The sequence below is a fragment of the Schistocerca gregaria genome, chromosome 3, assembly GCF_023897955.1.
Source record: "Schistocerca gregaria isolate iqSchGreg1 chromosome 3, iqSchGreg1.2, whole genome shotgun sequence".
NCBI lineage: Eukaryota > Metazoa > Arthropoda > Insecta > Orthoptera > Acrididae > Schistocerca > Schistocerca gregaria.
The window spans coordinates 461,393,385-461,410,646 of NC_064922.1; positions in this window are offsets into that span (position 1 = coordinate 461,393,385).

Here is a 17,262-nt window from a genome sequence, read left to right on the forward strand (position 1 = left end):
TTCTTCTCAATGGATTTGAATACCTACTCCGAATTTTTCTTTTGTTTCGTGCGCTCCTTCCTCAATATAACATCGGGGAGAGGCTACAACCCTGTCTCACTCACTTCCCAACCACTGCTTCCGTTTCATGTCCCTCGAGTCATGTAACTGCCAACTGCTTCCTGTACAAATTGTAAATAGTATATCGCTCCCTCTATTTTACCCCTGTCACCTTCAGAATTAGAAAGAGAGTATTCCAGTCAACATTGTAAAAAGCTTCCTCTATGTCTACAAATGCTAGAAACGTAGGTTTGCCATTCCTTAATCTAGCATCTACGATATGTAGTAGGTTTAGTATTGCCTCACGTGTTCCAACGTATCTACGAAATCCAAACTGATCTTCCTCGAGGTTGGCTTCTATCAGTTTTTCCATTCGTCTGTAAAGAATTCGCGTTAGTATTTTGCATCTGCGTTTTATTAAACTGACTGTTCGGTAATTTTCACATCTGTCAGCACCTACTTTCTTTGAGATTGGAATTATTATATTCTTCTTGAAGTCTGAGGGTATTTCGCCAGTCTCATACAACTTGCTCATCAGATGGTAGAGTTTTGTCAGGACTGGCTCTCCCAAGGCTGTCAGTAGTTCTGATGGAATGTTGTCTACTCCCTGGGCCTTGTTTCGACTCAGGTCTTTCAGTGCTTTATCAAACTCTTCACACAGTATCGTATCTCCCATTTCATCTTCATCTACATCCTCTTCCATTTCCATAATATTGTCCTCAAGTACATCGCCCTTGTATAGACTCTCTATATACTCCTTCCACCTTTCAGCTTTCCCTTCTTTGCTTAGAAGTGGGTTTCCATCTCAGCTCTTGATATTCATACAAGTGGTTCTCTTTTCTCCAAAGGTCTCTTTGATTTTCCTGTAGGCAGTATCTATCTTACCCAAATGAGATAAGCCTCTAGATCCTTACATTAGTCTTCTACCCATCCCTGCTTAGCCATTTTGCACTTTCTGTCAATCTCATTTTTGAGATGTTTGTATTCCTTTTTGCCTGCTCATTTACTGCGTTTTTATGTTTCCTCCTTTCATCAATTAAATTCAATATTTCTTCTGTTACCCAAGGATTTCTACTAGTCTTCGTCTTTTTACCTACTTGATCCTCTGCCGCCTCACTACTTCATCTCTCACAGGCACTCATTCTTCTTCTACTGTATATCTTTCCTCCATTCCTGTCAATTGTTCCCTTATGCTCCCCCTGAAACTCTGTACCACCTTTGGTTTAGTCAGTTTATCTAGGTGCCATCTTCTTAAATTCCCACCTTTTTGTAGTTTCTTCACTTTTAATCTACAGTTCATAACCAATAGATTATGGTCAGAGCCCATATATGCCCCTAGATATGTCCTACAATTTGAAACCTGGTTCCTAAACCTCTGTCTTACCATTATATAATCTATCTGAAACCTGTCAGTATCTCCAGGCTTATTACATGTATACAACCTTCTTTCATGATTTTTGAACCAAGTGTTAGCTATGATTAAGTTATGCTCTGTGCAAAATTCTACCAGGCGGCTTCCTCTTTCATTTCTTAGCCCCAATCCATATTCACCTACTATGTTTCCTTCTCCTCCTTTTCCTACTCTCGAATTCGAGTCATCCATGACTATTAAATTTTCATCTTCCTTCACTATCTGAATAATTTCTTTTATTTCATCATACATTTAATCAATTTCTTCATCATCTGCAGAGCTAGTTGGAATATAAACTTGTACTAGTGTAGTAGGCGCGGGCTTCGTGTCTATCTTGGCCACAATAATGCGTTCACTATGCTTTTTGCAGTAGTTTACCCGCATTCCTATTTTTTATTCATTATTAAACCGAATCCTTCATTACCCCTATTTGATTTTGTATTTATAACCCTGTATTCGCCTGTCCAAAAGACTTGTTCCTCCTGCCACCGAACTTCACTAATTCCTACTATATCTAACTTTAACCTATCCATTTCCCTTTTTAAATTTTCTAACATACGTGCTCGATTAAGGGATCTGATATTCCACGCTCCGATCCGTAGAACGCCAGTTTTCTTTCTCCTGATAACGACATCCTCCTGAGTAGTCCTCGTCCGGAGATCCGAATGGGGGACTTTTTTACCCCCGGAATATTTCACTTAAAAGGACGCCATCATCATTTAACCGTACAGTAAAGCTGTAGGCCCTAGGGAGAAATGACGGCTATAGTTTCCCCTTGTTTTCAGCCGTTCGCAGTACCAGCACAGCAAGGCCGTTTTGGTTAGTGTTACAAGGCCAGATCAATCAGTTATCCAGACTGTTGCCCCTACCACTACTGAAAAGGCTGCTGCCCCTCTTCAGGAACCACACGTTTGTCTGGCTTCTCAACAGATACCACTCCGTTGTGGTTGCACCTACGGTGCGGCCATCTGTAACCTTGAGGCACGCAAGTATCCCCACCAACGGCAAGAACCATGGTTCTTGGGTGGGGGGGGGGGGCATTAGTTTTAAGACCATACATTTAAATAAAAATCACTAAATATAGGTCGCCTTCTTTCTTTCTTTCGTTTGCTGCTGCCTTTATCCCACATTGTGCGCAGTGTCTGTAGGGTTAAGTACGGATCTGGCATGATTAATTTTAAAGGGTTGCCGGATGCCCTTCCTGCCGCCACCCCATACCCCCCGGGACGGAATTAGTGTACCCCTGCTGTCTGTGTGTAGTGTAAATCGTGAAATAGTGGGAATGTGCTTGAAATGACTTCGAGTCGTATAACTGAGGCGGGACGTGGGGACCAGCCCGGTATTCACCTACTAGGTTGTGTAAAACCGCCTAGAAACCGCATCCAGGCTGGCATGCACATCAGCAATCGTCGTTAATCCATTGGGCGGATTCGATCCGGGGTCGGCACGCCTACCCTAGTCCAGGAAGCAGCGCGTTTGTGTTCTCGGCTATCCTGGCAGGTGGTCGCCTTCTATGTACGTCAAAACAAAAACTTTTTGTGTTTTGAACTGGTCGTTAAGAGTGCTTCTTGTCAGTCATTGTAACAATCCAAGACCCGTAACCGGCTCTCGTGGAAGGGGGAAGGAATTGAACATGGTAACGGGTAATAATCGTAAAATTATTTATCGTATTCTGCTTCCATCATTTTATCTTAGCCTCAGGCAGTGGTGCGAGCAGTTACGTGAACTAATCTGCAGTACTTGTCGCCGGCTCCCACGCTACTACGATGAGCTTGGGACACCACCACGGCATTGCTGAGTGAGAGACGCCAGTTGTCTGCCACACACCTGGCAGTGGGAAGACCAGGTGCCGTCACGTGAGGTACGCAAGAGGGTCAGCGATGTAGAGTCTGCAACAGCGGGTCGCTCTCTATCCTGCCAGCTTCCTTGCCCTCTGGAAGTGTCCACCGGTCCTTCCTATTCAGGTCCAAATGACCTTTCTGTACCATGTGCGGTTCACTCTGCGGCCGTAGACACTTTTCATGTATATTGTACCCATTAGGGCAGTTCTCGGGAATAAACTCATTTCCCCTGAATTCTGGCATTTACCATTTTATGTGTAGGAAAAGCACCTGAGCACAACCCGACATGTACCATGATATCATCCATTTACCATGGGATAGTTGACATTTACAGATACAATCTGGCACAGATAAAACTCATTCCCGAGGCAGAATACCAGATGCGCAGAAAGAGATGTTTCAACGACAGATAAATCACATGCACGAGGACTATAAAATACTGCCTTCAACAAGCGTCTCTAATTCTCCATTACTCATGATTCCCTTAAGGATGGATGTATCTGGTAAAAGGAAATGATGGGGGGGGTACCTGATTACAGAAAACTAAATCACAATACGGTTGACACCGTCGTCCCAGTTAGAAATATAGATGAAATTTTAGACGGACTTCGTAAGCAAAATATTTTTCAAATCTTGATTTGGCAAAGGGGTACTATCAGGTGTTACTAAATGAGAGAGACAGAGAGCTTGTAGCTTTCAGCTCACCACACGCTCATTATATGTACAAAAGAACGCCAATGGGACTTCGTTCTACACCCTCCACATTCCGGAAATTGCAGAATTCGCTTCTCATATGTTTACAGGACGAGAAGATGGTTAAAATGGTTCAAATGGCTCTGAGCACTGTGGGACTTAACATCTGAGGCCATCAGTCCCATAGAACTTAGAACTGCTTAAGCCCAACTAACCTAAGGACATCACACACATCCATGCCCGAGGCAGGATTCGAACCAGCGACCGTAGCGGTCGCGCGTTTCCAGACTGAGGCGCCTAAAACCGCTCGTCCATGGCGGCCGGCTGAAAAGATGTTTATTTACGACATAGTAATTTTCGGCCCATCGCTGGAAGAACTCAAGATACTAAGAAAAACTCGAGAGACTAAGGAAATTTAACTTGAAGCAGCAGGTGGATAAATGTGAATTTTTAAGGAAGGAAGGAGGTCACATATCTGGGAGAAGTATTAACAGTAGATGGGTTAAAACCAGACCCAAACAAACGAAGGGCAGTGGCGGAACATCCCCAGCCCAGCACAACCAAAGCACTAAAAAGTTTTCTAGGGTTAGTTGGGTACTACAGAAGCTTCCTAAACGACTTTAATAAAGTGGTAAAACCACTACATGAGTTGTTAAAAAAGGTGTTAAGTATGAGTGGGGCGTCAAGCAATTTGAGAGATTCCAGGTGCTAAAGCAGGAGCTACAAGCAATTCGGACACCCCCCCCCCCCCCACCGTATTACAGTTCCTAGATTTTCCAAAAAAGTTTATAATCACTACGGATGCGCGCCAAGACGCTGTTGGCTCAGTTCATAGCCAGGGGCAGTTAGGTAAAGACTTTCCAGTAGCATATGAGTCTAGTACTTTGAATAATGCTTTGAATAATGGAGATAGAAATTATAGCACAATTGGAATAGAGTTAATGGCCGTAGTTTGGGCGGTGAAACATTTCTGACCATATATTTTTGGACGTAAGTTTACCATTTTCACGAATCATAAACCATTGCAGTGGGCTGGAAATATTAGCGGTCCGTCCTCACGACTGATGAAGTTCAGATTGTAAGTGGAGGAATATGATTGTGAAATTATATACAGGAAAGGCAGAAACAACTGCGTAGTGGATGCATTGTCAAGGCTAAGGGACGTACAGTGTGCCGATATCTAAAGAGGGGAAAATGAGAAGGAGGAATTACCGGTAGTTGACGAACAGCAGACGATAACTGTTGAAGAAAAGGCTAAAATTTTGCAGGAATTCCATGACGAACCCATAGGTGGCCATCATGGGATCGTAAGAGCTTACGATCGAATTATGAAAAACCGAAAGTGGTCCGGTATGCAAAGGATATCGAGGGCTCCATCAGAAAATGCGCTAGGTGTCAAGGAAAAAAAGAAAACCGCAAAACGAGACACAAATGCAGTTGGTTATAACAAGTGTTTGTTAGGTGTGATACTGAAATCGGTGGTCCCCTGACGATAATGGCCAAAAATCATAGATATATACTAATAATATACTAACATTTCAGGGAGAACGGTTAGAAAGACAGGACACAGATTGTGAGGTAATGGACGAGTTGTGGCGCCCTGAAAATATTCCAAGTTCAGAGTTGGCGTAGCTGGATGAGCAGCTCGGCAAGACACCAGTCTTTTGACCAAGTGCCTCTGAGAGATTGTTTCTGCCTCTGAATTCCGAGCTCCACCGTTTATCGTGAGAAATCTGTCTACAGCGGAAACAAAAAGTAGAAAGCCGTCAACAAACCATTTCCCAAACCCAATCAGAATCCTAGCTGAAGATTCCCTCCAGCGGAAAACGGTACTTTAGGAACAAAGTCACAAGGCAAACAACTGAATTACTGTAAGCTGAAATTCCCACATGTTCTGTTTAATTGACTTTAATAAATCCTTCTTAACTCCACGCACCAAAAACTATGTGCACATACAATTACAGTTTTAATACGCTTCAAATTCACCATTAATTTCTTTGCCATACTCTTATACAAAGCATAAATCAATACATATTTTACTTACATCCACGAGGTCACTGACTACACGATCCCTCAGTGCCTTGACTTCCCTTTCTTGAACACGTACACTGCCACAATAAAGTAACAAATTACCAATGAATCCCCAATAAAAACATATAAAATTGTCCCTCCAAAATTACTTCCACAAATTACAGGTTAGAACAGTTTTTAATTTCTCCCCTTTCTCTATATATAACCTCAACTCCGCCTCATATGCTAGCCCCAAAGGTTTTCCTGAGACAGGGTATTTTAAACGGTATGCATTTGGGTGAGGACAATCTGCCACCGCAAATGGTCCACAGTATATCTCGAATAATTCTCCCCGTCCACATCGCTGGAACGGTCTTTTGTGCATACGAGCATTTTGTCCCCCACTTTGTACTTTATCGGTTTGTCTCCCCTTTCTCTATATATACCCTCAACTCCGTCTCATATGTTAGCCACAAAGGTTTTCCTGATATAGGGTATTTTAAACGGTATGCATTTGGGTGAGGACACTCTGCTACCGAAAATGGTCCATACTATATCTCGAATAATTCTCCCCGTCCACATCGCTGGTACGCTCTTTTGTGCATAGAAGCATTTTATCCCTCACTTTGTACTTCATCGGTTTGTATCGCCGAACGTGTCGCCTTTTCCTTTCAGCGGCTAACTTTTTCTTGCGGGCCGTTACTGTCTTCTCTCTTTCAGTAGCCGATTCAGCTTTTGGTGGCGGGAATTCTACCGTTTCTGTGAGCAGGAACTTTGATTTCACCCCGGTCATGACTTCCAAAGGTGAGTACCCCGTAGCCTTACTTTTTACGCTGTTGAGTACGTCCTCAAACGCGCGCACGTATTCCACCCACTTGGAATGACGATTGCTGGCATACGTCCTACATAAACGTCCTACTTCCCGCATAAACTGTTCACACTGGTTGCTTGCTGGGTGGTACAGGATATACGGATATGTTGCACACCCTGGTCGTTCATGAACGTGTTCCAATCGTTCGAAGTAAACTGTGATCCGTTGTCAGACAACAACCTTAATGGTTTTACAATATTCTTGAGAAATCTTTCTCCAGGTTGGTGATCAGAGTATTAGTATTCGTTTTCCGTATCGGATACAGTTTAATGAACTTAGGGAATACGTCCGCCACAACAAAGATGTACTTCATGCCGCCGCGTCCTGTGGGTGGTGGGCTAAAATTGTCCACAGCCAGTACCTCGCCCACGTTTATTGGGTTTAATGCTTTGCATTTCCCCGTGTTGCGCAGTCGTGCAGTATTTGACCCGTTATCAACGGTCGCACGCCGCCAGCTGCGTGCGGACCCGTCTGGCTAGGCTATTTACGTGGGTCTATTCCTCGATTATTTCGGTGCACTTTTCGGACCCGTAATGTCCGTGACTTAAAAGGACGCAGTCTATTAACTGCTCCACATACTATTGGGAAAACACAGTCTCCATTTGTCCGTCTCTTCATCTATCCGCCGGAATAACATTCCCTTGTATATCTTAAAATGTATGGGTACTTTCTCGTATCTCTTGCTGTCGAAATTTCCTTAATGTGTTTCAGTTAGGATCGTCGTTTTGTGCTCGCCGCATATCTTTGCACAAAGCACGAATTTCTTTCTACCCCGCTACACTCTTCATATAAAGTAGCTTAAATTCGTTCGGCTCCTCCCTTCCATCGTCTTCCGCCCCCGCTGGTAATCTGGACAGAGCATCGGCAACACAATTTTCTGTATGCTTGATGTAACGGATTTCATATTCGAATTTCTGCAAGAACATTGTCCAACGCATTAAGCGGTCGTTCAGTATCCTGCAGTTCTGCAGATAACTCAGCGCCTTGTGGTCGGACAACACCGTGACTTTCCTACCCTCTAAATACATGCGGAATTTCTTAAATCGAAGCACAGTCGTGAGCATTTATTTCTCCGATAGGCTGTATCCCCGTTCGAGCTTATTTAGCATGAGCCTGGAGAGTGCCACACTACGGTGTTAAACTTTTCCATCAACTAGCTTTTCCTGAAATGCCTCACAACGTATTCCATAGCCCCAACTGTCCGACGATAAACTGAAAGGGAGATTAGTATCTGGGTAGTACAACACCTTACTATTGCACAGTTGATCCTTTATATCCTGGAATTCCGTTTCATATTCCTCGGCCCATCTCCAAACTCTATTTTTCTTCATCAATTTGCCTAAATTCGGAATATCCATTCCTTCCTCCCCCAAGAATTTAGTGTAGAAACCGCACAAGCTTAAGAATAACTTCAGTTGTTTCCCACCTTTGGGTATATTACATTCAACATTGGACTGAAATTTTCCGGAACTAGGTAAAATTCCTTCCGAAGTTAGGATATGCTCCAGAAATTGAATTTCTGTTCGAACAAACTCACATTTTGCGAGCTTTAATGTCATTCCACCTCGCCTCAGAGCCATGAGTACCTCCTCCAAAACTCGACAATGCTCAATCCAGGTTTCTGTAGCGATCAATGTATCATTTACGTATATCACGAGTTTTTCTCATTAGACTCTCCTCCAGGACATGAGTCAATGCTCTTACAAAAAATGTCACAGAAATTGTAACTCCGAATGTTACTACCCTAAACCGGTAGCTTCACCCTTCAAAAAGGAAAGAAATGTACCCTCTGCTTTCTTCTGCCAACTGGATCTGCCAAAATCCCGAGGTCAGATCAACACTGTAGAATAAATTGATATTATTAAAATTCTGCAGCAGTTCCTCCATATTGCCAGGCTGGTCTAATTCCTTTACAATTACTTTATTTATTTTTCCCTCATCTAATACAATTCTGACCGAGTTATCACGTTTCTTTAACAACATCGATAGGAGTGCAGTAATCGCTCTTGCATTCTTCGACTATACCCGAATTCGACATTTGTTTTAATTGAACTCTGACGGCAGCCCTATCATCTATAGGTATTACATACAATTTGCACTTTATTGGTTCGTGAGGTTTCACTGTTATAGAGTACTCGAAATCGGTAACTTTACCAGGTCGATACGAGAATACGCCCTCGTAGCGCTACAACAACCCACATAACTCTTTCTTTTCCCCTTCTGATACACCCTTGACTGCATCAATCACTTCCTTAATTCCGTTGTGCACATCGACTTCCTCACTCCAACCCTTAGTAACTACGGAATGAGCAATCTGATTTTCACTTGTTAAAAGACTTTTAAATTTTACTTGTCCTTCTCATTCTGAAATTCAAATTCTGGGCGTTTCCCTACACAATTATTCGAAGTATTGTATTTGCACAGGAAGTAAGTTCCTAAAATTACTGCCTTTACTAGACCACTGACTACAAAACATTCTACTTCGAATTTATTTTCTCCACATTTAAGTTCTAAAAGTATTGTTGTGTTACTGGCTTACTCAAACGACCAACTGCCGTTTTAATCTGAACGCTAGTGACTGGGAAGATTACTAGTTTCCTATTTTTGATCATGTTCATAAAACTTTTCAACACCGCTGACACATTACTGCCTGAATCTAGAAGTGTATCTACCATTTCTTTGCCAATTTTAAATCTGATTATTGGCTGTACATTTACCATTTTCTTTCGGTCTAAATGTCTCTCCTTTAATAAAAATTTTTTCTTCGTCTTGTCCAGTCTCTTCCAATTCTATCGTACACACATCCTGTTTTATCCATCCCTCAGTTTCATGTTCATTCCAAAATAATTCATTAAATATATTCTTCGCCCCAATTCATTCCTTCCTAAATATTTTCTAAACCTCTAGAAATTTTAAAAGTCTCTCGTTTTCCCAAATACGGCAGTAACGACCGTAACGTGCTACCGTACCAACGCCAATCGGTCACACTAAAATCACACTCCTCCTTCATATACCGCTTCGTATGAACTTCATGACACAAACTATCTACATCTACACTATTTACTTCAGCCCTCTCTAAATTTTCTGTTAGTTCTTCCACACCTTTCGCCGATTCACTACCCACAACTTACACAACTTCACTGTTTTTCCCCTTCAAAATATCGACACTTCCATTTCCAACAAATCTACACGTCAATTCCCTGCTAAACATTTTATCTTCCTGAAATAATACATCGATAACTAAGCCACCATTATCATAAATTTTCACCTCAGCAACCATATCTGCTGATACACTATTTAAATCACTACATAAATTCACATCATAAATCTTACTTTCCTCCGTCGACAAATTAACTTTACGTAAATCGTACACAGCTTTATCCTTCGCCGCTACATTACACAAATTGCTGCTACCTGGTCGTACCATTTTGGGACTTCCAGACTTGGTACATTCCGCTGTGATCGGACAAACATCAGCACACATTGCCACTTCTCCATTTCTACACACTTTTTATCCAGATTAATCCCCGATCCTACTCTACATACATTCTCACATTCACACTAATTCATCAATACGTGTTGAGGACTGTGCTTCGTGTCAATAAACGAGATTTGTATTCCGGGAGTGCCAAAGATGGCAGACTTTGTGTAACCATAATGGCAGACATGTCATAGTTCATGTAGAAATTAGTAACAGCCAGAGGAATCATGATACCTTAAAAAGAAACATGTACATTGCCATTATTTGCATGACGATTCTGATGGTGCATTCAGATTTTCAATATCTTTACTGTTTTAAAGTTTAGTATCTGTCTGTAAATTATACAAGTACCACCCAGCGACGAACTTCCAAAATCTTAAGAGTTCATCCAATTTTGTCGATCGACGTGTCTTTAGAAAGCTATTAGTGTAAACCCAAATTGTCATGAATTACAGGCATATAACTTGAATAGTACATGAGTTACTGGAGGTCAGAGTAGCCAATTACTATTGACCGTGTGAGGTCATAAATACTACAAAGTTACATGAAAAAAAAAAAACGGTAGCAGCACGCCTATATTTATTCGTCTATGTCTTTGTTTATATACGATATATACTATTCATTAAGAATTTGGTCAAATAATTACTGTGTTTAGAAAGAATAAAAAGCATTAGGCTACTGTCCTCACTTTGTTCCTATTCCTTTGATATATGTGTATTTAATTTGTTTATGTATATAATAATGTGTGTTGAGCATGTTTATGGTCTAGCCATAGGAATATTTATTTAATTTCAAGTTATTTAAATGTAAATCCAGTATTTCGTATGTGTTTCATTGTGTTTGTGAGTGTGCGTTGGCTTGGAGACATAGTTGGAGCGCTTTAGCCAATCACAGCCCTCATTACTATGGTAGGCGACTACCGAAGTCAATGGAGAGACTGTATGGAAGTGGGGGAGGATTATCAGGTGGCACAGGACACAGGGGAGTGCTGGATGGGAAGGAGAGACAGACGGTCTCAGGAAATAATTGAAGAGTGTTGATAAGTTTGCGCGTGATAGCAGAAGATTGAATTATTTCTTAGTGCCCGCTTGTGCACTAGTGGGATGTCTGTAGCTTCTGCCGTGAAGTTGTAGTATGTATTTAGAAGATATATCTCGCGAGCTATGTTGTTGTTCATAACTACTTACGAGTTATAGGAATCTATTGTTTCCCTGTTACTCAACTTATATTTTATTTAATTGTTGGACAATTGACACGAATAAGTGTTTTGCAGAAATAATAGGCATCTTAAAAGTACTGGTGCTATCACATTCATCATTTAAAATCATTGAAATAGGGCCTACAGATATTATTTAATTGATATCTTCCATTTAGAAAATTCTACGTCACAATCAAAATTCGCAATTGCCTGGTGATAGGAACCTTCAACCATTCGATTCACGTGCATATTCATGTTGTATACTGCAGACTCAGCAGTATTTGGTACGTAATGTGGCAACTAAATATCCCACCACTAGATAACGAAACCAGCCAAAACGTTTAATGTATCAACTCTGAGTCTGAGGGTACGTAGTTGAGGGCCAAAATTTCTTTTGGATGCCCTCAATATATAATAGCTGGTGTGCTGATGGTAAGAATATTTATGAGATTTGGATTACCCTCAGCGACAATGGTAGCAATTTTTTGAGTCACACACTAAAGAACATTTGCAAAATGTTAAGGATTGGTAGAGTATAGACCTCATGTTACCATTCCCAACTGAACGGAGCTTTGGAAAGATGATACTGATTTATAACAAAATTATTTAGACACTATGTCAATAAGGCCCAATCAAACTGGTGATGAATGACTTCCATTCACGGTATTTGTGGTCAATACCAAGCTCTATAAAGCAACGAATTAAATACCATACATATAACCTACCGGGTATAATGTAGAGTGATCCCGCACATGTTACTTATAATTATGACGACAATGTGCTTGAATTAAAATAGAAAATGAAACTAATGCACCTGTGTGCCTGAGACTATAATAATGTAAGGAGAAGAACAAATAATACTATGATAAGAGACCAGATACCGATGGATATTAAAGCAGGTGATCATGTCCCAATGTACGATGATAGCGTTAGAATGGGTAGAAGCTGTAAGCTAGACATACAGTGACTTGTCCGATACGCTTGGAAAGGACAAAGATCCCCAATGTGGTCACCCGTTTACAGAGAAACAAATTTTTAACGTTGCATGGCAATAGGTTAAAGGAGTTCTAGTGAAATAGAACTTTTGTTGCAACTGGTGAGCTATGTTATCGCAGTGTACACACTTAGACAGTTTCAAGTATTTAGCATTGAGAAGTTAGTTCATCGCCGAGCTTACATTATGATAGTACTGGAAAGGACCAGATGTACAACATGACGTAGAAAATCGTGTTACATTAATCTCGGAGAACTTGAGGAAAAATATGACGAAACAGAGAGTCTGGCACCTTCATCGGTGGGGTATTGTAGAAAGAAGTTAACAAGTTTAGGAATGTACTGCTGTAGGGCAAAGTTTAGAATTACACGCCAAAAATATAAAATATTTACAAGGTCTAACAGGACAATAAACCAGACATGAGACAGATAGGAAACGAGGTGTCTTAAATTTGTCAGTGAAATTGGTAAAACATTTGGGACATTAGATGAACATGTTGTCTTGTGCTTCAAATCAAACATTGATTTAATTGAAAACGAACCGAGGCAATTGCTTAAGTTGACTAAACAGCAAGTAACAGTGGTAAAAGCAACTTCGACAAGTTTGGGTCTTGCAGTAGCTAGCCTTGCATGTTACGAAGAAATAATTTCTAGAAACATTGTAAAGCTCCATCGTTACATGCATCAATATGATAATATTACTGATCAAAAGATGCCGCTCTTAGCTGTGATCACTATTGTTAATGAACAGTTACTTCATCTGGTACCTGTTTACACTGAGTTAGGGAATATGCGATGCTGTTTTCTGTCGTAGTGACCGCTCAGAAGGGACTATTGGAACCTCATGTAATTTATCCATTGCAAATAGTTGTACACCTACATTTCATTCAGGACGATATTAAAAACAAGAAGTTCCCAACTGCTCCCACAGAACAGAAGAAATACCAGTTATTAAGCATAACTGATCTTGATGCGTTTATATCTGACCATATGCTACGTTTTGTACTGAAGTAGCACAGCAGAAAACGAACAGTTTAATTTGTACAAATTACTACCCCTACATCGAGAAGTTGATGAAATTCAAGGTTTATTTATGTACACACAGCCAGAAAAAGATATCTGTTATTTGATGAATCCAAACGGCACTACGCAAAACTGTGTAACGAATAACTGTTGTGTAAAGAGGTATATATCGTTCGCAAAATCTGTAAGCAGGAGTTTGTGTTAATGCCCACATATGATTACACACATGTGAAGCAAAGATGATGCAACCCATAAGGGAAATTTCAAAACACTGTATCAAGATATCTGTGAAAATAAATGATAGTATTTGGAGTCGATTGAGTTAGGACCAATGGTTGTTTGTTGCTCCAAAAGAGTGAGACTTGACAATTATGTTCAGTGACAATAAGCCAACGGATGCTCTGGTCAAATATACAGGGAAACTAATATTTTAAGGAAAACGTAAAGGGTATGGAGCTCAGGTGTTCATGCTGTCTGAACAAATAATAAGAATTAATGTGACCAGTGAAGATATAGTGCCAGTTTTAAATATGGAGACTGGTTGTTGTGTCATAAGTAAAGAAAAGAGGCACATTTCTGAGTTACTGTCAGATATGTGGCTGGAACGTGTAATACAACATTTAGATGACCTTTAAGTAGCAGGTCATAAAATAACGAACAGAAAAGGAAATATCTTTCCAGGAGTGGTATTGTTTCACAGAAATACATTGGTATGATTATTCGTTTTGGTATTACTTAGGAGTTGTAATATTTATCATTATGTTTATATGTTGTTTATACAGATACTGCGGATGTTTTAGAGATTATTTTAAGTACTTGTGAAAAGGCACGGGCACTGATTGTTGTGGCAAAGTACGTGTGAGGACGACCATAGCAAACAGATGTGCCTCTTCGTCAACCAGAGGTAATAGTGAAGAGCGTGATGAAGCTCCGTTACGTTTGAACACGACGAGGAAAGAGCCGCACTACCTTTGCAATCATTACGAAGAGATCATAGATAGTGTAAGGCCCTGCAAAACACCCTTAGTATGTGAGAAATTACTGTTGTGAATAACAAGTAAAATGTAGACAAGAATTTTGTAAGACTGTTTTCTTTCAGATTCATTGTTGTAGTTGTGATAAGTAATGTGTTATATTGATATTTTTATGTATAAGTTATATCAAGGAAATAAGCAAATATATGCTGAAGCGTAAGTGTAGTGTAAAAGGAAAAGAGAGAGAAAAATATTTGATTTTTTTGTGTATTTGTATCTGTGAAAGGGGAAAGTTAATCAGCCAGTGATTTAAATTTATATTTATGTAATGTATGTCTTCATGATAAATGAACCAGTGTTTTACGACGGCGCATCTATGCGCATGTATCTCGAGTAGATAAGTACAGTGAAAAATGAAACGGTTTTCATGCTGGTTTTTAACTGTGTGCAAAAATGAAGGGCAAAATGTAGAGATAAATGAAGTCAGCAACGAAGAACGTCTATAATGTTATTTCTAGAGCTAAGAAGTCTTCACTACTACAGACGCATGATTACAAATTGGTTGCTAAATAATTGCCAATAATTCTTTCCCGTGGAGGGGAGGGGGGGGGGGAGATGGCATATACTGACGACACAATGAGTTGTATGTTGTTACGCTTAAGACTATTTGGAGCCATCACGGTGACTCGAGATATATTGAAACACCAGAGCCGTGCAAATTGTAGACGATCTGTGCAGCTGTCCAGAGGAGAAGATTCACTTCAGGTATTAGCTGGTAATTCCATCCGCGGCCAAGAAGCTGTCGCAAGCGTCACTGCAGAGGATGGTCATGAAACGATACGTCTTAATAGAGACAGCAAGGTTGGTATTTCCTCCTAGGAACTGCAACGTCGGTGGGTTTACAAAATTCAGAGTGCTACTACAGCAGTCCCCACCCACAAAAGAAGGGCAGAGGGCGGGGCCAAGTGACGTAAAGCACAGTTGTTGCTAGCCATAATGCGAGTAACAGTGATGTTTAGCTTTCAGCTGAACGCTTGAAACGTCCCCTTAGAAAAATTATACATGACTGTGCTTAAACTGACACACAATATTTTGTAGCGCAACGCAATCTGACTTCCAGTAATCCCTACAAAAGAATGGCCCTGACTAACATTAACCTATACCTTTCACAAATCACTTACCTCACAAAAATCTTCGTTACTCGAACTACTGCAATACAGCGAGCGCCACTACTGCCAGCTAAATAAAAGATTCAAACTACGGAAGGCACTAACTACTGATAGGCATAGTTAGCAAATGAAAGATTTTAATAGAGAACAAATAATGTATTTACCTTACTAGTATTCAAAAGTCATAATATATATAGCAGGTCATGACATCCAGTCTTACAAATTTCAAAACTCCGCCATTTCTCTCCCCACATCCACCGCTGCTGGCGGTTCACCTCCAACTGCGCAACGCTACGCGCCGCTAACAGCCAACTGCCCAACACTACAATGGTAAATGCCAACAATGCCACCCAGCCACAGACTGCACACAGCACAGCCAGTGATTTTCATGCAGAGCGCTAGGTGGCGTTACCATTAAAAAAAAAACTAAACAGCCTACTTACACGCTGATGATACCAAACGTGGAGTTTGTTAATGTGAAACGCAGAAGCATCCCCATCTACCGAGTAGAAGTTGCGGAGGAATTTAAATGTGGTTGGCGAGAGGCGTCCTGGATGAGTATAAGGAATCGTCAGACAGGCCGAAGCTTGTGAAGTGTAGTGGATTGGTGGGTCAACTACAGGAAGGGAGAAATGGTGAGCCGACACGATTCTTTAAAAACCCATGTTTTTGTATTCAAAGAGGAGTCCTCAATCAGTTCGCTGTTGTGCCACCAATTGCCTCGTTTGCTTTTTCTAATGTTCAGAATGAACCTTCAGTGCAGTAGTTAGGCTGATTACAAATAGAGTTAATCAGACCCCTGAATTCCATGAGATTCCTGCTGCAAGTATCATGTCGCATCTCTCGCACATGCCCTGGGACTTTGTTTGCCGCTGATCCAAGTCAGCAGTTAATATAGTCTTAGATTTCTGCACAGCAAATGTGTAATGGTTAAAATGAAGATATGTGTTTTTTCCTGCAGAATTTGTTCGTTACTGCAACATCATCTGTTTATCTATCACATTACCTCAGTGGATATTACAGGTTGCTGTTGTTGTTGTTGTAGTCTTCACTCCTGATACTGGTTTGAAGCAGCTCTCCATACTACTCTATCCTGTGCAAGCTTCTTCATCTCCCAGTACCTACTGCAGCCTACATCCTTCTGAATCTGCTTAGAGTATTCATCTCTTGGTCTCCCTCTACGATTTTTACCCCCCCCCCCCCCCCCACACGCTGCCCTCCAATACTAAATTGGTAGGTAAGATACTCAGAAAAATTTCTGGGATATCTGATCCAGTATGTCAGATACGTATACACTGTTGCACTAAAACTAAATACAGATTCACAGTGTTACGTGTCTGAAAATTGTTTTTTTGTGATTAGCAGGTTTTTAGATAAAATATATGTTCGTTGAAGAATAACTAACAAACCTTAACGAGAATTTATCATAGAAAGTTGCAAAAATTGGTAAGAATAACATGATAAAATTGGTCTATCCACTGTGTCCAAAAGTACTGTGTTGCATCCGCCCAGGGGTTCTTTGTCGACCCACAATGCCAGTGGTCCTGGAGATAGCCGGC